This window comes from Mixophyes fleayi, chromosome 1 (assembly GCF_038048845.1).
Source record: "Mixophyes fleayi isolate aMixFle1 chromosome 1, aMixFle1.hap1, whole genome shotgun sequence".
In the NCBI taxonomy this organism is placed as follows: Eukaryota; Metazoa; Chordata; class Amphibia; order Anura; family Limnodynastidae; genus Mixophyes; species Mixophyes fleayi.
Window position 1 is genome coordinate 175,116,161 of NC_134402.1, and position 22,068 is coordinate 175,138,228.

Sequence of the window (22,068 nt, forward strand, 5' to 3'; positions counted from 1 at the left end):
GACAAAGTAGGGTGTTGAAATCCCCCCTAATGATGACCTTATCCAAACGTGACATAAAACTATCATAGAAAGCACACTGACCCACAGTCAGAGAATACATTGAAGCAACAGTAAGATATAAGTGTTTATGTTGAGCAACTATGATATCATAAAGGCCATGTGAGTCTGAAAAAGAGTTTGATATTTTGAGGGCAGCATGGTTATGTACTAAGATGGCTGTCCCCTTCTGTGTTTGGGGTAAGGTGGAATAGAAAATCTGAGAAAATGTCTTAGATGTGAGGGTTGGGTTGGAGTGTTTAAAGTGCATAGGCTGATGGAAGACTAAATGAAACTTTTGTTTCTTGAGCTAATGCAGGATTAGAGTACATTTTTGGGGGAATTCAGGCCATTGGCATTAAGGGATAAGATCTTCAAAGGCATGATGCATACATCCAGGCTAGGAGCATTGCGGGGTCCAGAGCTTAGGTCAGCCCATGAGACTAGAGTAGCTTATAATAAACAGTAGAGTGAAGAGGAGTGACACAAGGTCTGCCCCTAATATGGTACTCTGGGGTGAAAAGAGAATCTTAAGGTACATAAGGGAGGATTACCTTAACTAATTAGCCGGGATACCAGAAAATGAGGGAATAGGCTGATGTGCCAAGGCACCAAACCCTAACTTGATGACAAGGCCTGAGGCCTATGAAAATTGAGACCACGAGACGTAAAGACTAGTGGAAGTGAGCTTGTAACATATCAAACACCAAATGCATTGTCACCTGATAACTAAGAGAAACATTATAATGATAAACAGTTGTTAAGTCCAAACTGGTAAAGTATATAGATGTTCTGGATCACTGCACAAATATCATGTCTTCAGCGAGGTTTCTACTGGGGAGGATCTAGATAATCTGAAAAAGTGAAGTGGCTAGGGAGAGAAAACCTCAAAGGACAAATCATGCAAACATTGACCAGTATGGCAAAACGTTGTTTATGGAACTGTGCTTGTCTGAATAGGGTCTTTGAGTGTAATAGTATGTGCCAAAGTCCTGATGCTCCATGAGCTGATTTTCACTTGAGAACATTTGGTTGAGGGCGACCCCCAAGTTGCTAAAATTGAGTAATGAAGGGTCTTATTTGAGAGGAATCCCAGTTTTTTGAAGCCTTCAATTATTTGGTGCACAGTCTTGATGGAGTATGACTTGCCTTCATAAGTGAATGCTAGGTAAAAGCGGGAAAACCCGCCTGATTTTGACTTTTCAGTTGTGGCGGACCTTTGTGACTGAGATCATGTCTCAGAAGTTTCTGAAGTATTCTTGGAGCAAGACCGAGAAAAATGAGCATGTTCGCTCCTTCATATGATATGACTGACGCATTTCGGCAGGCCTAGGTATTTGCATTTTTGTGTGGTAATAATGGAGTCACTGCACAATGTTTAGAATAACTGATACACAGTCAGCTTAGAGTGTAGAGTTTGGAGGGCTCAATCTAAGATAAATTGCTCTACAGAGACTCAGGAACCTACTGGTGAGATTAGGCACATTGCTGACCCTAAGATTATGGCACCGTGAATGATTCTCGAGCTCTTCCATGTAATCACATAGAAGGTCAACATCAGCTTTGAGCTTAAATATTTCTTGATCCATCACTTTATGAAATTTGCAGAGCTTGTCTGTTTCCTGTTAGATTGAGCCAGTGCGGTTGTCTATTGAGGCAATCCCTGAGACTGCAGCTCTGAGTTTGTCTGTAAAGTGGCTGTTATTTTCTGTAAGAGATCATTAAATTGTTTACAGTCTTGAGATGCTGAGATCTTGGAAGATTCCTCTAAAGTAGAGGGGTCACAGGTAGAATCAGATCAGGATGTTTGTGGGGGGAGCCTTTTTTCTCTTTTCGGTTGCTAAAGAAGCTAGCAGCAGAATTGCAGTTTCTTTGTACCATATTAACAGAAGTAGGTTGACTTGAAACGGATCAGAGGAAGAGACATAGGAGTGTTTTATATATCTTGTTATGTTCAGTTCTGCCCCTTTAAAAAAAAATTACATTATACTTCAAGAGATGTGGCAGGGTACATTGCAGGAGGGTAATTGCTGTGTTAAGGACCACAGAGAAAAGGTCTGAAATTTACTGTTTAATTGTGTCTCTTCGATCACCTTGTTCCCTAAGAAGGGGAGCTAAGTTAGGAAAATAGAGAGAAAAGACAAAATGTTCACCAGAGATCTATGGAGTGCTGCACATGTTCATCAAGGAAGCAGTGAGGACCTTTGAAGGGGTTCCCAGATAACTAATTAAGACCTTGTATTTAATTCTAGCTTGAGAGGAGCTGAATGACAACAAGTGGAGATAAATGAGGACGTTCTCAATCTGATGAACCAGCAGTTGTTTTTAGCCACAAGATGGCAGCAGAGCACCACAAGAGAGCTGTTACTTGCTTAGAGACTGATCTCCTATGTAAAAATATAAGTACCCCAAACAATAATGAGAATCCAAGGGGATTTAATCAGTGGGGATATTAAATGCAGAGTCTCTTAGGATCTTTAAGATAAATAGGCCCTTATGGGTGCTGGTTTCTCTTAAAGATCCTAAGAGGATCTGTATTTAATATGATACAAGGATGACGGATTACCAGTGCGGGTAGCAGGGAATCGCTGAGACAACTACAGTAGTAGCACCTCAGTCCATGGAATATTAAACAAAGCAGGAGAGACTGCAAAATGCTCTATGGCTCAGAAGCCCCTATCCTCTAAGAATAGTAAGGGGTCTTTTCTGTTGATAAAAGCAGCAAATAAACCCAATGGTAGGGGATTTCTGTCATACAGTCACGGAGCTGTAGAGAAACAAGCTTGGCTTGTTCAGCTACTAAGTCATGCCCCCAAAATAGAGATATTTCAAGGAAAACTATAACTAAGATATACATTTCATTTTTTTATTATATTTTTCACTTTATTTCATTGGAAAAAAAATATTCTTTTTATATAATTATTACTCTATATAACTCTAATATAACTTTTGATGCCTTTTGAGCTATTCACAGATTAACCAATGTAACATAGAACTAGAAATAATAGAAATTTAAAATTGTGATGCATCAAATAATGAAAAAAATAAAGAAATGTATCATGGGTTACATTAGTTTTTTTCTTATTTTATATTTCATGAGGAATATGTAAAGGTGCTAGGGATAAGAAAGACATTATCTAAACAGGTTTATGACCAGATGCAATTTATCCACTCATGACTGAGAACAAATGTATTTAAATTGTGTATAGTAATCATGAAAATGTGTTTTTGGTTCCAGTGAGTTGGTATTAGCTGACTGATTCTGTTTCTGCCCTCTTGATTCTATGAAAATGGCACCAACGTGAGGGCTGTATTCAAAATACAGATTTTCCTGACGTCTCTATGGCATCCCTGGGATTTCGTGGGGAAGCCTATGTTAGTTTTTCCCTGACATCTACACTTTTACATCTAATGTTTTTTATATCTAAGCTTCCACGTAGTTGCTATAAAATCGACATAGTATTAGGCCTAACAGTGTAAGTGTGCAGGAGAGATTCACCAGACTTTCTATTCAGTATAATTGAGTAATAACAAATAATTTTTTTTTAAAAAGAACGTCCAAATGTCTAGAGAAAAATGTATAGGATTAACTAATGTAGACTACAAAATAAAAACAATGTATTCTTTAGAAATCAGGCACATTACAAAATTTTAGACGTCTGGACTGAGGATGACATGGTTAAATTGTCTGGATTATTTATAGCCTTTCAAGCTTACAGGTTTAGCAGTTTGAACATATGGCTAACAAGGAAATGCATTACTAAAGCAAGTCAAGCTCATGTAAGTGCCTTGTACGTATTTGCGGCTTTACGTGCATGTAATTTGTGTTGCGCTGCAGTGCATTTTTTAGACCTTCTTGTTTCATTTCATTGTATCTGACATGTGTCAACACATTTGAAAAGATGTTGTTTTTATATTGTTAAACTATTTACCCCCTATTTAAAGTTACAATACAAAAACAAAGTGAATCATTTCTGTTAAGATGTTTTTTTTAAATTTGTGTAACAGATGCTGAGACTGTAGGACAGTGATAGACAACCTGATACACATCAGGGGCTGCACGGACGGCCCTCTAACCTGCAATAGGGCCACACATGACCTTTATTCTCAGTAGTGAGTTAAAACAATACTATTATCTGTAATAACAAATCAGCAGGAGTTTTAACCAAGGGTTACAGGCTACAAAAGACACATCTGACGATAAAGCAGGATGGAGCTTGGGGTCACAGGTGAAGGCTGGAAGGGCCACATGTGGCCCTAGGGCTGCCAGTTGCCCATCACTGCGTTTGTAAATCAGTATAGATTACCAATGTATCACTTTAAAGCACAACAATGTATGATTATTCCTTACACATTGTTAATATGCGTTTTCATTGTGTGTGTTTGTTTAGCTATGATTGGAACAGTTCTTTCAATATATTACTTAATGCATGACAATTGGTGGAAGTTGGAAATAATATATATTTTTCTTTTTATAAGCAGATAAGGAGTCAGTCCCGTATCAACCTAAATCAGAGCACCAAGGGGAAGGTATGTGAAGCTTTTCTTTTATGTTAAATTATACATATGGCGTTATATGCTTATTGGTGAATTATCCTTCCCCAGTGAAGCAATTGCTATTATTAAATTAAATGAAATAGGCTAGATTGTGTACTAACTATTTTCATATCTTTTTCATTCCATCTAAGGCTGTATGTACTTCAGGTTTCTGTAATAGCATTAAATAGTATTAAAGCACAACAACTATACCCTCTGTTCTGGAAAATGGCAGCCCTCACACTTCACACCTCCTTGGTTCCAGTGTAATGGCAGCTGTAGTTTACCCACACCTATTGTGCAGTACATAGCACTCAGTAAAAGACTCTGGTACTACTTTAATACCCTTATTATGTCAAAATATTACTTGTTCTTTGCGCAGACTAACATGTAGACAAATGTGTATTCACTAGTCTCTGGGAGCACCTAAAATACACACATGTATGTGAATGACTATATAAAATGCACCTATCTAGGCATGCATACTCTGTCATGAAGGAGGACACAAACAGACACAACATCTGCGGTGAAGGGTATGTAAGGACAAGTTCATTTGTATAAGGAATTTGCCTTGCCAAACTTCCAGAAACGCTGCATTCATGGCCTTTATCTGCTCTACTGCGGCCATTTGTGACTGCCTATAGCATGGCCATGCTGCATCTAACCAAGGAGGGAAATATCCTTAGCTGAAAATAAAGCTTCATGGTTTGTTTTATTTAATGCATCCAGTTGCTTATGATTTATCTAGATTATGGTTATATATATAATACAGGTTTCTAATTATGCAGTCACACCCTAAAAAGAAATACATCTGTCCTCTTGCTATTATTGTTGTGCATGCACATTATGTGTTATGCTTTGCAAGATATATGCTACAGACTTACAAAGATAAATTATAAAAAAAATTATATAGAAAAAAATCCAGCGCTACACTGTAATCCAATATATATCACTTACGGTTTCGGGACAAGATTGATGTTTACATTTGTGAAAACTAATTTAAATCGAATATTTGTGATATATGAACATAGTAGTAATGGAATTTTTAGTGATTTGTATTTAGAAAATAGCTAAATGTTTTTTAGAGGTTTATTCTGTTAAAATTCATCATAACTTCTGATTGGTGGGAAGGGGTTTAAATATGGCCAGCGGACAACACAATTCATTCTACTTGAAAAAGACTTATGAACAAGTCGAAACGCGTTGGGTAGAAGGATTGATAATACAAGAGATTCAGAGACTGCTCCTCCATTTTTCCAGTAACATCAGGAAATTTATTAGACAGACAGTAAGACCAACACTACTCCCGGTACACTAATACCATCTATGAGTGATTGGATAAACGGCTATTTGATAATACCTCTGGTAGGAGTATCTCTGCATACCATTGATGCTTTTTATGTATTCTTTTAAGTTTTTTAATTGTTTTTGAATATTTTTCTTTGTTTCTTATATTGTTTTTGATCGTGAAAGAATATTCCCCCCAAAAAAATGAGCTGGAAGGACAAAGAACTCTCTGAGGGCCTGTTTTCATTCAGCTTCTTGTAGGAATCTCACCAGAAGGGGGTGTTGGAGTGAATACACGGTGTCATTTTGTATGGTAAAAACTATCTCACCAAGCACCTTGGATAAAGATATTGTTTTTGGGCACTTTTAAAAGAAATTGATCGGTACGGGCACACCTATAATCACTTTACATTGACTATCAGAAAGTATTTATATTTGGAAACAGATTGCGATATTTATGTTTTTGTATTTTGTATTACATGCAATATGATGGACTAACACTGGATAATGAAGATATCCTAGAACAAAACCAAGTGTATCTAAAGTCCACGTGAATAATATAAGTATTTTTATTTCTAATTTCTAGATATATAGTGGATTACACTGTAGCGCTGGATTTTTTCAATATCATTTTTTTATAATTTATTATTTATGAAATTAGAGTGTGTGCAAATTATAGAAATAACTATAGAAATAACTAGAAAAAATATTTCACATTAGAAAGGTTTCTGGCAGCTTACAGTTGTGCAGCACTTATAGTGTACACAGTATATTCTAGACTTACAAAGATAAACACGTCACACTTAGTTAAACATTAGAAATTCCCTTCTATCATTATTTTTCTAAAATGTACTGCTCATTCAAACTGTATTATGCTACCAGAACAACAGGATATCTATATGTCAAGTGTTATGTTATTCCTTTACAAAAGACACCATCTTCTCAGCCTGTTATACATGGTGTAAATTCTGATGCAAAGCTGTTGGAAAATTGTTTGGGGAACACTTTATTTCCATGCTTTGTAAATGAGCTACTGTGTGTATTTTCTTCCTGAGTGTATTATTATGCTTTTTATTTTTTGTTATCATTAACACGCTTAGAGCCTAAGGGCTTTATGTAAATGATGGCCTATTTATATGTATGTTGGCCTTGGGCTAACCCCAAGCACTTTGGAATTCCCTTATTGTATTAACCTCTACCTAATTTATACATGGGTCAAAATGCTCAGAAATCCATTAAAACTGTAATATTTATGCAGATTCATTTAAGACTAAGTAATGTATTTGTGCAACATTTTTATTATTTTTCTGTATAATATTTTGCTTTACAAAGAATATTGTTCTATTTATATTGCTTTTTTACTTTCTTACTTTGGCACTTATACTCAAAACTCATATAATAAAGGTTTGATAATTCTTATCTATTCCAAACTTTTGGGAGATCTAGTAAAACAATTTGATTTGTTATTAGAATAAGTAGTTATTATTTATTTACCTATAATGAACTTGTGATGGCAATGCTAAATAAGTTCCGTTGTAGATAACTACATTGACAAATGAAACAATTAGTTGAACTGTCTTTGCTTTTGGTGCAATGAGAGCAGGTAATACCATTTCACAGTATACATCTCTCTACGCCCAACAGTCAGGTAATGTTGATTAGTTCAATTTAAATGCATAATATGTAAAGTAAATTCTTAATGAAAAAACTGTATGAATTAAAATACTGTACTGAATATCTATTTAACAGGGTAGGGCTGGTAAAGTCACAGAGTCATCCGAAGGTAGCCCTAGTTGGCTGGAGACCCACCAACGTGTAATAACATGGATCAGTGATTTCTTGCACTGTGATAACAATGAAGATAATGATTTAGCACATTATGTACAAGTAATCAGGTGATAACATACATGGAAATAAAGGAGCCAGACGTGAGAACAACTAGTTAAATGAGATCACCTTTAAAATAAAACAAATCTCTCAATTTGAATACCACTAATGATATATATATATATATATATATATATATATATATATATATATATATATTTTTTTTTTTTTTTTTTTTAAATGACCTATATGGAACTAAGTGGTATGAAAAAAAAAAGGAAAAAACAAAGAAAGAAGGACAGTACGAGGACAGTTTTTTAAATACCAAGACTAAGCGGCCGATTTATTAAAATGTGAGTTGTCGTCTGTAGCAGAGATATTTTTTTGCTTCACCCTATACATGAAAGGCTTACCGCTAGAGATAACACTGCCTTTGCATAGGGAAACTTTTATAACAATGAACAGATGAAGAGATGGAGATAGAGATGGAGATAATTAAAATCACTAAGAAATGTTGCTTTTGTTTTTGAATGAGAATCATGTTTTTAATGTTTAAAGATACTTTTTTTTACATTCTTTATATATTTTCCAACGTTTAATGCTTTTATTTTTTTTATAAGTTGAACTGAAGGCTCAAATATGGTCTTTTCAGTTCCACTGTGCATGTAGAGTCTGGGCCGCCAGTTGCCTATTCCAGTTCGCCAGCTAAGCTTACATTCGCTCAGCTGTCCTGGTGATATGTTTTTGAAAATATTGCTGCAATAGGATTTTTTATTGCAGCAAATGGGGACCTGTTGATAACTAGGCCCCTGTTAATTACATTTCTGAAACCTTTGCTTTATAAAACAGCTGAATTTCTATGAATAAAAAATACCCCTGTTCCCTCAAAGCAGTAATAAAAAGTTGTGCATCTCTTATAACTTTGTTGCATTTCTGTCACTAATTTTGTTCCTTAAGCCGTCCATGACTGGATGGTTTATGGTCAGACAGATTTTCATTTTTTATTGGTGTGCCCAGAGCTGTAACTTAGAATTCTAGCGCCCTGGGCGAGAAAGACAAATGACGCCCCCCTAGCCCTCAATTTTAACCAAATTAACCTAAAATATTCCTAAATTGCGCCCCCCTTCAGCGTTGCGCCCTGGGCGGTCGCCCCTGTCGCACAGCCCTAGTTACGGCCCTGGGTGCGCCTGTTTCATGAAATATATAGTTATATATGAGCTTTATATAGGGAACACAAGTCAAAATACGAAAAAATCCCCTTACAATGATCCTTCTCCTCATTGCTTTAATGTAATCAGATAGTTCTCCCAAGTATAGGACACAAAATATACTCTATAGAAAGTCTGACACTGTTACTGTTGTCACCCAGTAAGGTTTTTTTTTCATTCTAAATGTTCTTTGTTTTTTTACTTTCTTCTTGTCCTATATTTACATATGTGTACAATATGCTGTGCTCATAAATGCTTAACATGCAAGTGGGCTGAGGGTGGGAGGACAATATTTTTGAGATTTGAGATGACTTTGGGACATTGAGTGTATAGACTTAGAACATGATGTAGAGTCGGACGCAAGTCCAACTGAACAATGCAAATTGTATTTTTAGCCAAGGATCCGTCTCAGTTTGCACTCAGACTGAGACAGATTTCCCCCTGCACCTCTCTGCACTTAGAGAGGTGGAAGTTAGTGGGTGAGCCTAGCAATGTAAATGCAGGTTTACGCACCTTACATGCTATGCTGAGTTGAAAGCAGTCGCAGATAGGTCTCTAGGAGACGTATCTTTTGTGAGTGCTTTCTGCTTGTGCAACAGACCTTGCAGAATTAAAATTGGGAAGTACAAAAATATTAAATTTTATAAAAAAAGTTGTGCACCCCCTCCCAAACAGCTTAACCAACCGTAGTGCTATTTGGGGGGGAGAAGCATTTTTTTTTACATTAATTAATTAATTAATCTGCTTTACAGGGCTGCAGTGACTGATACGCTTAAGTGTATCTGTCACAATTCTGATGCCAGAATGGTAGATGAACAGGATCCTGCAGCAATCTAGAAACAACGCCTCAGCAAGGCGCTGAGTCTAACAAGGAGATGGTGTTCACCAGGGACCAGCCGCAAGGCGGTTTGGGCTTAGCTGCTTCTCCCTACAGGTTGCTACCCTTGCTAGGAGTAACTAGACGGAGCTTCTTAAAGGAACAAGCCTGAGGGGTCGGCAATAGTAGGGTGTCAGCTCTGCAGACAATTGTTTACCAATGGAATGGCGGCAGGACACTCAGGAGGTGTTTGTTCAGCAGTCAACAGATTTCCACAGGAACAGAGGAGAAGCGCTATAGTAAAGTGTCAGCTCTGCAGATGACTGGTTACCACTGGAATGGTGACAGAACACTCAGGAGGTGTTTGTTCAGCAGTCAGCAGATGCCACAGGAACAGAGGAGAAGCGCTATAATAGAGTGTCACCTCTGCAGACAACTGGTTACCACTGGAATGGCGGCAGAATACTCAGGAGGTATTTCGTCCAGCAGTCAGCAAATTCCACAGGAACAGAGAAGAAGCGCTATAATAGAGTGTCAGCTCTGCAGACAACTGGTTATCACTGAAATGGCAGCAGAAACTCACAAGTTATTTCATCCAGCAGATTTCACATGAGCAGAGGAGAAGCGCTGTAATGGAGTGTCAGCTCCACAGACGAGCAGAAGGACAAAGAGCAACATCAGAATGCTATGGAACATAAAGAACAGGCACTGAGGATACTGAGGAGGTGCTTTTAAACTTGTGGAGCCAAAACTCCAACCAATGAGAGAGGGACCGAGGAAATTGACAGGAGGGACAGGATGCACAGACCCGGAGCAAATATGACCGTGCCCGACCCGGAGCGACGGACGTCCGGAGCAGGAAAGTGTGCCAGGGATCGGGTGTATGGCCCGATCACCCGGCGTGTGACAGTATCGTACATACCAGCCCATAAGGCAGATCAGGGGAGATCTGGCAAATTTTAGCTCGGGGAGACAAGACTTGACTCGGCAGCCGATTAGGAACATTTTAAAGGAAAAAATGCAGATGGCCCAATGACCCAGCCTAAGGTAGCCCACTATGGGAGCGGCCCAGGGACCTTGCCTCCCAGCCCAGCCTGCCCCTGAGGCAGAGAAAGAGGTGTGTTTGTGTAATTTGCATAGTATTCTGAGTCGCATGATCTAAAGATCCGTGTTACTTGGAATCCTGTGTAAATTACGGGATGCAATTTACCCTTACAGTTTCAGTGTAAATTGTCATCTGACTACATCAGGCCCCTAGTGACTTGTTTTAGTTATGTTTATTTTAAACATTCCCCAATTTTTTCCCCCCATTATTATTATTATATTTATAACTTACAAAACTATATATATTATAATATTAGAGGTCTGAGGAATCCCCCGCATATTAAAATGTATTGAATCTGGTGTTACCTGTATCTCAGGAACGTCTACATTTTGAGCACTGTTCCAGCAAATAGAGGGGCAGGATCAAAATCAATTAATTCCTGAACAGGCCTTTTCCCTTTCTTATATGCTAGGTCTATTAGGGCACCTGGAAGCGCATGACCACCATTAGCACCTGCTGTCTATCTATGTCGGCTCATCGTCAAATTTTGACCACTCTGACACAGAAAGGATGTGATCATAAAATGGTTAAAATGCATGTTAAATAGTGTGTAAAATTTTCAAACTAAATCTGATGAACCATTTTATTGCAGATTGTTGAGAGGACACTGTGCCAAATTTGCTGATTTATTTTTTTAAATCCTTAATAGGCCTTAGCAAGCAATAACTTGAACAAAAACATCTCTCTGATATTGGGCTTATTTTTATTTTGTTGCTTTAATAAATGACATAATTTGAAATTCAGCCTTCTCACATTCATTAAATTGTTTGTGCGCATATTGCGTGTATTATGTTACAAATATGAATATTCAATGTGACAGATTTTTTTCATAACTAGTAAAGGTGGAATCATCACCATGAAAAACTTGCTTGTAAATTATCGATTAACCATATTAATATTTGATATTATAAATGAATAAACAATGCTACTGATAAATGGTAAATCACTTTTGTAAGGTAAGATATATATATATAAATGATCATAATATAATTAAATGAAAAAAATGGGAAATTACTGCAATCTGTTCAAAGCATATTTGTAAAGCAGATTACAAACAAATCATTTACATCTGTATATATGAACTATTCTGTATTTACAATGAAGACTCTTTTTTATGCCTTTTTACAAAATATTAAAATATTTAAGCCAAAGTGCACATATAAAAAATAGCCATATTTCAATATATTTTTCAGTGTATTAGATGGCATGAATATCAATACTTAAACCCCTTCGCCATTGAGTCCTTTGTCATCCATGTGCTGAGCATATTTTGTCACTTTTTGGGCTGGTCACATTCCAACATTCAAAACCAGTAATTAATATATGCAGTATTTACAAAATCTATGGCTTGAATTTTTATTTTTTTTAGAAGACTTTAAATTTTCAGAAAATAGCTCTTGACACTCAAAAGAAAATCTACCCAAAATAGCCAAAAATGTGTTTATATTATTGGAGTTGAAAGAAGTAAAGTAAACCTTTCCAATACAGCAAAAAACAGGATAATACACATAGGTTTTCATAGTAAAAGTCACACTTGAAAATGATAATGCACTTTTTTGTAGAGATGAGCGCACTCGGATTTCTGAAATCCGAGCCCACCCGAACGTTGCCGATCCGAGTCGGATCCGAGACAGATCCGGGTATTGGCGCCAAATTCAAATCTGAAACTGAGGCTCTGACTCATAATCCCGTTGTCGGATCTTGCGATACTCGGATCCTATAAATTCCCCGCTAGTCGCCGCCATCTTCACTCGGGCATTGATCAGGGTAGAGGGAGGGTGTGTTAGGTGGTCCTCTGTCCTGGTAGATCTCGTGCTGTGCTGTTTAGTTCTGTACTGTGCTGTTTAGTTCTGTGCTGTGCTGTGCTGTGCTGTGTTCTGCAGTATCAGTCCAGTGGTGCTGTGTGCTGTGCTCTGTCCTTCTAAGGTCAGTGGTGCTGCTGGGTCCTGTGCTGTGTCCTGTTCAGTCCAGTGGTGCTGTGTCCTGTGCTCTGTGCTTCTAAGGGCATAGTTATTTCCCCAATATTCCCCTGTGTTTAAAAAAATAAAAAAAAGTTATTTAAAAAAATACCAAAAACTAATTTAATTTTTTTTAATTACCACAAAATTTGCACAACCAATCCTGCAGTATAAGCCCATTGGTACTGCAATATTACCAAGTTCACACATTCAGCAGTAAAAGTCCAGTGGTACTGCAATATTACAAAGTTCACACATTCTGCAGTATCAGTCCAGTGGTGCTGTGTCCTGTGCTCTGTCCTGCTGAGTTCCGTAGTGCTGCTGGGTCCTGTGCCGTGTCCTGTTCAGTCCAGTGGTGCTGTGTCCTGTGCTCTGTGCTTCTAAGGGCATAGTTATTTCCCCATTATTCCCAAGTTTTTAAAAAATAAAAAAAAAGTAAAAAAAAATAAAAAATTAAAAATTAAAAAAAAAATATATAATTATAACCAAATTTGCAAAACCAATCCAGCAGTATAAGTCCATTTGTACTGCAATATTACAAAGTTCACACATTCTGCAGCACATTTATTGGTGCAAATCATACAAGTTCAGGGTTTTTAATATATATTGTGGTGACCCACTCCTCTACGCAGTCCAGGTACATTTATTGGTGCGAATCATACAAGTTCAGGGTTTTTAATATATATTGTGGTGACCCACTCCTCTACACAGTCCAGGTACATTTATTGGTGCGAATCATACAAGTTGATGGTTTTCTTATTATATATATTGTGGTGACCCACTCCTCTACCCAGTCCAGATACATTTATTGGTGCGAATCATAAAAGTTCAGGGTTTTTAATATATATTGTGGTGACCCACTCCTCTACGCAGTCCAGGTACATTTATTGGTGCGAATCATACAAGTTCAGGGTTTTTAATATATATTGTGGTGACCCACTCCTCTACGCAGTCCAGGTACATTTATTGGTGCGAATCATACAAGTTGATGGTTTTCTTATTATATATATTGTGGTGACCCACTCCTCTACGCAGTCCAGGTTCATTTATTGGTGCGAATCATACAAGTTGATGGTTTTCTTATTATATATATTGTGGTGACCCACTCCTCTACGCAGTCCAGAAAGATACCTCGTTGCAACATTTTGGACTAATAACTATATTGTGAGGTGTTCAGAATACACTGTAAATTAGTGGAAATGCTTGTTATTGAATGTTATTGAGGTTACTAATAGCATAGGAGTGAAAATAAGCCCAAAAACTTGATTTTTAAACTTTTTATGTTTTTTCCCAAAAAAATCCGAATCCAAAACCTTAAATCCGAACCGAGACCTTTCGTCGAGTGTTTTGCGAGACAAATCCGAACCCCAAAAATAATGAAAATCCGGATCCAAAACACAAAACACGAGACCTCAAAAGTCGCCGGTGCACATCCCTACTTTTTTGCAAGTTTACATTGTCTTCAATGAAATGTATAAAATGTGTACGAATAATATGAGTAGCCCATTTTTAAAAATAGACAATCAACCAAATATTATTTTTCACAAAGTCTGCTGCCTCAGTTTTTATGATTGCATTTTACATATACTCCAAAATGTCATGAAGAGTGATCAGATGAATTGCAATTAATTTCAAAGTCCCTCTTTACCATGACAATGAACTTTATCCCAAAAACAACATTTCCACTGCATTTCAGCCCTGACACAAAAGGACCAGCTGACATCAAGTCAGTGGTTCTCTTGTTAACACAGGTGAGAGTGTTGACGAGGACAAGGCTGGAGATCACTCTGTCATGCTGATTGAGTTAGAATAACAGACTGGAAGCTTTAAAATGAGGGTGGTGCTTAAAATCATTGTTCTTCCTCTGTTAACCATGGTTATCTGCAAGGAAACACGTGCGGTCATTATTGCGTTGCACAAAAAGGGCTTCACAGGCAAGGATATTGCTGCTAAAAAGATTGCACCTAAATCAACAATTTATCGGATCATCAAGAACTTCACTTAGGGAGGTGTAATAGTTGTGAAGAAGGCTTCAGGATAACCAAAAAAGTCCAGCAAGCACCAGGACTGTCTCCTAAAGTTGATTCAAGTGCAGGATCAGGGCCAGTGGAGAGCTTGCCTAGGAATCGCAGTAGGCAGGTGTGAGTGCATCTGCACGCACAGTGAGGTGAAGACTTTTGGAGGATGGCTTGGTGTCAAGAAGGCCAGCAATGAAGCCACTTCTCTCCAGGAAAAACAACAGGGACAGACTGATATTCTGCAAAAGGTACAGGGATTGGACTGCTGAGGACTGGGGTAAAGACATTTTTTCTGATGAATTCTCTTTCAGATTGTTTGGGGCATCTGGAAAAACGCTTGTCTGGAGAAGGGAAGGTGAGCGCTACCATCAGCCCTGTGTCATGCCAACAGTAAAGCATCTTGAGACTATTCATGTGTGGGGTTGCTTCTCAGCCAAGGGAGTCGGCTCACTCACAATTTTGCCTTAGAACACAGCCATGACTAAAGAATGGTACCAAAACATCCTCCAAGAGCAACTTCTCCCAACCATTCAAGAACAGTTTGGTGATGAACAATGTATGTTCCAGCATAATGGAGCACATTGCCATAAGACAAAAGTGATACCTAAGTGGCTCGGAGATCAAAACATGGAAATTTTGGGTCCATGGCCCGGAAACTCCCCAGACCTTAATCCCATTGAGAACTTGTATTCAATCCTCAAGAGGCAGGTGGACAAACAAAAACCTACAAATTCTGAAAAACTCAAAGCATTGATTAGGCAAAAATGGGTGGCCATCAGTCAGTATGTGGCCCAGAAGTTTATTGACAGCATGCCAGGGCAAATTGCAGAGGTCTTCAAAAAGAAGGGTCAACACTGCAAATATTGACAAAAAGGTCTAAAAACACTGAAGCAGCAAACTTTGTGAAAACCAACACTTGTGCCATTCTCAAAACTTTTGCCCATGACTGTACACAGTTAATGCTATGAAGTAGCCTGAAGACAAAAAGTATTAAGCCTCGATTAGCCAGCTCAGGACTTGATCAATTTGTGCACCTAAATGAGTGCACATTAATCTTACTGTAACACAAGCAACTTTGACGAAAAGAGACTGCATTATTTGCACAAATCACTGTTTATTTGTGCATAATTTTCCAGAAGGGGCCCCCAATGTTTCAATGCTGTATAGTACTATTAGATTGCTTAGTAAAATCTTAGTAAATTGTTAGAGTATAATATATATCTCTTCTGCATTGTTAACCTTATTGTGAATGTCTGTTGTAGCTGCTGTGTTCTGTTTATAATTGCATGTGATTTAGTACTGTGTATTGTATATTTGAATGCCACTTAAAATAAGGGCTACATTTATTGCCAAGCCTTAGGGTCTGCAGTCTTTTAAATAAATTTGTATTTATTAAGCCCTATAGTGACGCTCAGTCCTATTGAGTCCGGCCAAACTTAATACAGATGATGAGAATCAAGGACCGGAGTTCATAGGTTCATAGGTCCATGCTACCCAAAGGTACCAGCCACCTTATCCCATACAATCACCCCTGGGCCATCACACTATTGTCTGGTGATCACCAAACATTAACTAATAAGGGGGCAGATCATTTGAAGAAGGGACTGTCCTCTTTCAAATGAGGGATTCCCATAGTTTCTAAAATCTAGAATAGGAGAGATCGGGGCATTGCAAGAACTTTACTCCGGGTTGCTTAGTGTTTTCTGTAGCGTATGGTATTATTGGCTGGTGATCACATGTTACGAATGTTAACAACCAAACCAAGAAAGTAGTGAATTGTTGGTTCTTATTGACCCTTATAGCACAAATCCTTTTGGTTTACAAATGTGGCAAAAGGAACATCTGATGGAAACACTAGTTCAAAATATATCTACCTTTCTTAAGTGGAAAAAAATTAGTGAATTTGTGGTTGAATCTATTATGTATATAGCTCATATTAAGGTTTATGTTACTGCTCATTTAGGACGGTGTCTTGCATACCAGCCATAACTAAGGCTGTGCAACATGTGCCACCACCTAGGCAGCAAATATAATGGGAGCACTGGCGTGGGATTCAGTATTTTTTTTTTATAGAGAGGAGCAAGCCCTAGGTTATGGGGGCTGACATTGACTTATGGGACCTTCTTGCTGTTTATTTTATTTTTTTCTGCCCAATGCAGACATGACCACAGCTCCCTGACTTGCTCAGCTCCCCATCACATGGAGTGGAGCAGTCAAGTCTTAAGCTGGAGGTTGGTTCATGATCTGCTACCCTCTCCCACTTTCCTGTTTACTTCCTCTTCCAACTTTCACTTCTGAGGCCATGGCTAATTATGAACAATCTGTCTGTGCTTGCCTGTTACGATTCTAGCGGATTTAGTGGATTCTTTATTGACAACCTGGATTAGCACTACCAGTAACAGAGGTACAGAGTCTAACAATCCCTGGTTTACACCAGGGGCCCTGGCAAACGACTGGTATATAGACAGAGAGTGTAGTACCAAAACAAATTCTCAGAAGACAATATCAGGACAGGCCGGGTCAGCTACAATGAAAACCAGAAAGAGTACCAGAACAGCAAGCAGAAGAGAGGTCTTGAATGGCCTGGGTCAGAATCACAGGAATCAGCTAAAAGATGTACAGGAACACTAGAGTACAGATATGGAGCCTAATACTCTGGCACATAACTGTGTACAGAGCAGCTGTAAAGGTTCCCATGTCCACATTGTAATATCACACTGAAACAATGATCAAGTGAAATAAGGTGCTATTTATTGATTACAACTAGAGATGCTCACTGACCCCTGTGTTTTGGTTTTGGTTTTGGATCTGGATTACCTTCGTTTTTTTGTTTTGGTTTTGCCAAAACCGCCCTTGCGTGTTCTGGTTTTGGTTTTGTTTGGTTTTGTATTGCTATTTTTTACAAAATTCCATTTTATGGGCTAAAATCACATAATTTAGGTATTATTTTGTACCTACATTATAATTAACCTCACTAACACTAATTTCCATTAATTTCCATTCAATTTTGACCATCTCACAGGTCACAATATAGTTTTCATACACTTTCAGCCAAATAGTGCAGCAATCTGTCTGGATGGTAAGCGACAGAGCAATGACTCAAACACACGGCAGTTCCTACCACATCTAGGAAACTTTGCAACGAGCGCTTCACATGTTTCTTGGATAAGTGAGGTAATTCTACAGGTAATACATGGCAACGATCGATCGCTCCACCTGTTTCTTGGATAATTGAGGTAATTCTACAGCTAATATATGGCAACGAGTGCTCCACCTGTTTCTTGGATAAGCGAGGTAATTCTACAGCTAATAATGTCAACGAGCGCTGACCCCTCCGGGATGTGTGCTTTTATCAGATGCACACCAATTCAGGGTACCAGACAACGCACTAAAAAGAGCTATTGAAATCCATAACAAAAAGTCAGTTGAGTGTCTAACTGTATATTACACCCTACACTTATAGTGAGATATAAAAAAAATCAGCCTGCAAAGACTGTACGATAAATAGAAATGCCCAAAGCAGCTTTTGTGTTTGGGTGTATATTATTCACATACACTAATAGTGAAATAAAAAAAAAAAGAGTAGCCTGCCTGTGAGAAATGTTACGTAGTGTTGTACATGCTGCTGCTGTTCCTGCTTGTGAAGGCGACTGACCAACCCAGTTGGCTGTCACAGTCATATAATCTTTGGCTTGGCCACTTCCACTTGTCTACGTATCTGTGGTTAAGTGTACAGTTGTTAGAATGGCATTTTTGAGCCCAATTAGTACATTTTTACGAACGTTTTTGTACAGTTGCGGAATAGCTTGTCGTGAAAAATGGTGTTGCGATGGAATTTTGTAACGGGGACACAAAACATTAATTAATTGTGAAAAACCAACTTCGTTTATAGTGGATATTGGATGCAGATCTAACACTAGCATAATCGCCATGACGTCTGTGATCCGCTTTGCAACTGGGTGACTGCTGTCATATTTGCTTCCTCTAGCAAAAGATTGTTTCACAGTTAATTGTTGTAAAGTACTAGTGCTCTTCTTCCTGGGCTTCTTATGGGAGGAAGATTCACCCCCAGCAGCAGCAACAGCAGCAGCAGTTGGACTACCACTCAAACATTCTTCAGAGGATTCAATCATAGTACAGGAGTCATCGAGCTTTACCAAGTGGGATGCAGGGCTAACTCCGATCGCTACTGAGGATATTGATGAGGACGGTGTTGTGGGTGTAGGTTGCAGCTGTCGAGATGCAGGTGAGAGAAGGTGAACAAATGAGACTGTTTCTGGTGTTGGACTTTTGTTAACTTTATTACAGATATAGAAGTTTAATGCTAAACATTTTTTATTTCCTTGTTTTGTAGATACCATCGTCATATCCGATGAAAGGAGAAAAAACGTTGTAAAGCTCAAGGATTATTTTAAAGAAATCAAAGGGAATATAAGCGACATCAAGAAAAAAAAATAGAAACCTTAAGAATAATTTTGTTGAAATGTATATGCTGTTTGGAACTGTTCTGCCACAAACCACTAGCACCTTTAGAGTGTAATACTATATTTATCACTTGTAATATTCTACAATAACATTTTTTGTACTTTTTCCTACAATAAAACTGTTGCATTAACACTGTAATTTATTCTGGGTATTTTTCAAATATTAGTTAAAAAAAGTTAATATGAATTTATAAGTTTACTAGTTTATAAAGGTATATGTTTATAAAGGGTAAATATGAATAGGTTCCCAATATAGATGCAAAGGGTTACATAACACAGGTGCTTTACACAAGTGTAATGGTCTGCAACCAGACAGGTGCAATACACATGTATACAAAACACAAGTCAGTGATGTGAGGATAACGCACCACGTGGGACAGGTACAGGCATCAGAAATTTCCATACACACGCCCCCAACGGAGCAGAGCTCGAGGAAGTATTGGAGGATTGTCGTGGATCGCTCGGACATTTATACACAGTGGAAAGGAGATTGGAACGAAAATATTGAACGCTACGACCAACCAAATGAGGCGACAATCATCCATTTGGGCAGACTTTCGACCATCGTGTCACTACACACACTGACCCGACTTTCGAACGAGCGGTCGTATGTCGCCTGGTTGAGCCGAATATTGGATGAAAACCCTGTAGTGTGTACCCAGCTTAATACTGTAGTATGTAGTGTAAACACGATTTTCAGAGCACAGCCTTGCAGACAACACTCTCTCTTCTAAAATGGCAGATGAGTACACGAGGGAGGGATATAGCTGAAAGAAAGAAAAATATTGGTCCGTTATTTTCCCAGAAATTATTTTGCTTCATTTTCAGATCCAATTTTGACACAAGAAACGAGTCATGACTCGGTTAAACTTGGATCCCCAACATCGGATCTTGTTGGATTTCTCTGAATCCAAACCACTCATCTCTACTTTTAATAGCTTGCAAAATGCTGGTGTTTTAGGGATTATTAAACCCTATGATAATACTCTTGCCTGCTGACAGCTTAACACATCTTAAAGTCTTTCACATCTAAATTCTTGAAAGGTTTCCAGCACATCAGATATTTGCACATTCTAATTTGTGAACAGATAAGTGTGTTGTCACAGGAAACAGTGATCGGTAAGACACATGCATTTTACAAGCAATTTTAAAATTGATAATGCACCTGTGACCAGCTATCTAATGTAAACAGACTCTAACATAGAGCAGTGAGGTGGGGGCTAATTGGGCACAATTTGCAGCCTTTGGTTTGGATATCACCTTGACCCTAAATAATATTTGTATTTGTGCTGGAAATAAACAAAGGCTGTGGCAAAATTGCAGAGCAATATTGCAGGTGGTGCAATATGTGCCCAGGTTGCAGGGGCGGGCTGGAACGGGGGGCAGGGGGGCAGCGGGCACCCGGGCCGCTCAGTCTAGCGGCTGTTCAGGCCAGCCGCCTCCCCCCGTCCCCTGCCAAAAATGCAAATGTTTTTTTTTGGATTACAGGCGCCCCCCGGGCTGATGCCTCCCAGCCCGCGCCTGCCAGGTTGCCTCTACTTGCCCCCCACCAATGTGTGTGTGTATCTGTGGGGGGGCAGTATTCTATCTTGCCCAGGGCACTAACATATCAAGCTATACTACACAGCTTTGCTATATCATTGCTCTGCAAGCACAGTGGTGTTACTAGTGATGGAACTACAGCAACTGCAGGCAATGTGGCTGCTACAGGGCCACACTGATACACCCTACCAAAGCCCCCGCTCTGCTCTTCAGATCATGTGCGGGGTAAGCACATATTCGGTAAAGCCAAAAAGGGCTCTCCCCAAATGATGTTATGGGACCCAGTGATGCCGTGCTCTGACCCTGGGCGCTGTATTGGAGTTTATGTTTAATATTGTAGTTTAGATCAGCAAAGCAAATAACAGTTCTAACTCATATTAATAAATAATACTATGTAGAGAAGCAAAGCTCTCTGTATATCATAACATTGATATAAATGTAGGATAAAGTCATAGAAAAGCAAACTATACTTACAAATAAGCAGAATTTCTTTGGAATACAGATATGCTGAGGTGAATGCATACAAATGATGCCCTGATGGCAAACAGGTTATTTGAGAAGAAATATATCTTGTACATATGGATATTAAAAAAACATTAAAACAACAAAACTATACATACAGGCAGAAAATGTAATAATGAATAATGAGTAATGCAAAGTAAACATAAAAGTTTGAAGACATCTGTAAAAACTGTATTTTGTTGAACTATGCACTCAAGTGAATTGTAATATATAGGACTAGCATTGTCCCGAATTGCAGAAAACCACTGTGAATAATAAGTATGAGCACAGGATGAGCTTTATTACAAAGGTAAATCTTTGAAAAGAATTAATGAGAGAAAGCGTAAAACCACAGAGTGTGTGCTATTTTCATTAGGGTCGCCTAGCTGTGCTTTATTTTTTACCAGCCTCTGTATAAATCTATTTGACACATCTTTAGAGCTTTCCTGCACAAGCAGGTGATAGTGGGTCCCTGCTCAGCTTGTGGTTCTTCCTGAAAATGTGACAATCTCTGTCATGGCTGCTGCTTCTGAGCCTCTGGGATCACGATGATTGGCTCATCTAACTGGCATGCCTGCAGGGTTCTCAATAAAAATGCTCCCAAAAAATCTCTGGTGAAAAGCATTGGAAATAATTATCTCACTGGATTATTTATTTTCATGATTGGAGTAGTGCTTATGATTAATGCAAAAAAATACTTACAAAATGTACATATTTTATTTAAATATATGATATTCTATTTATAATGA

At 38.3% G+C, this 22,068-nt stretch overlaps 1 long non-coding RNA gene across 1 annotated transcript in view; it reads left to right on the forward strand.

Annotated features, from left to right (window-relative positions):
* Positions 1-22,068, forward strand: part of LOC142145149 (uncharacterized) — a 131,996-nt gene that overhangs the window by 87,197 nt on the left and 22,731 nt on the right. Inside the window, exon 2 of the long non-coding RNA XR_012689831.1 lies at positions 4,519-4,566. This is a non-coding gene — a long non-coding RNA (uncharacterized LOC142145149). The remainder of the gene's footprint in view (positions 1-4,518; positions 4,567-22,068) is intronic.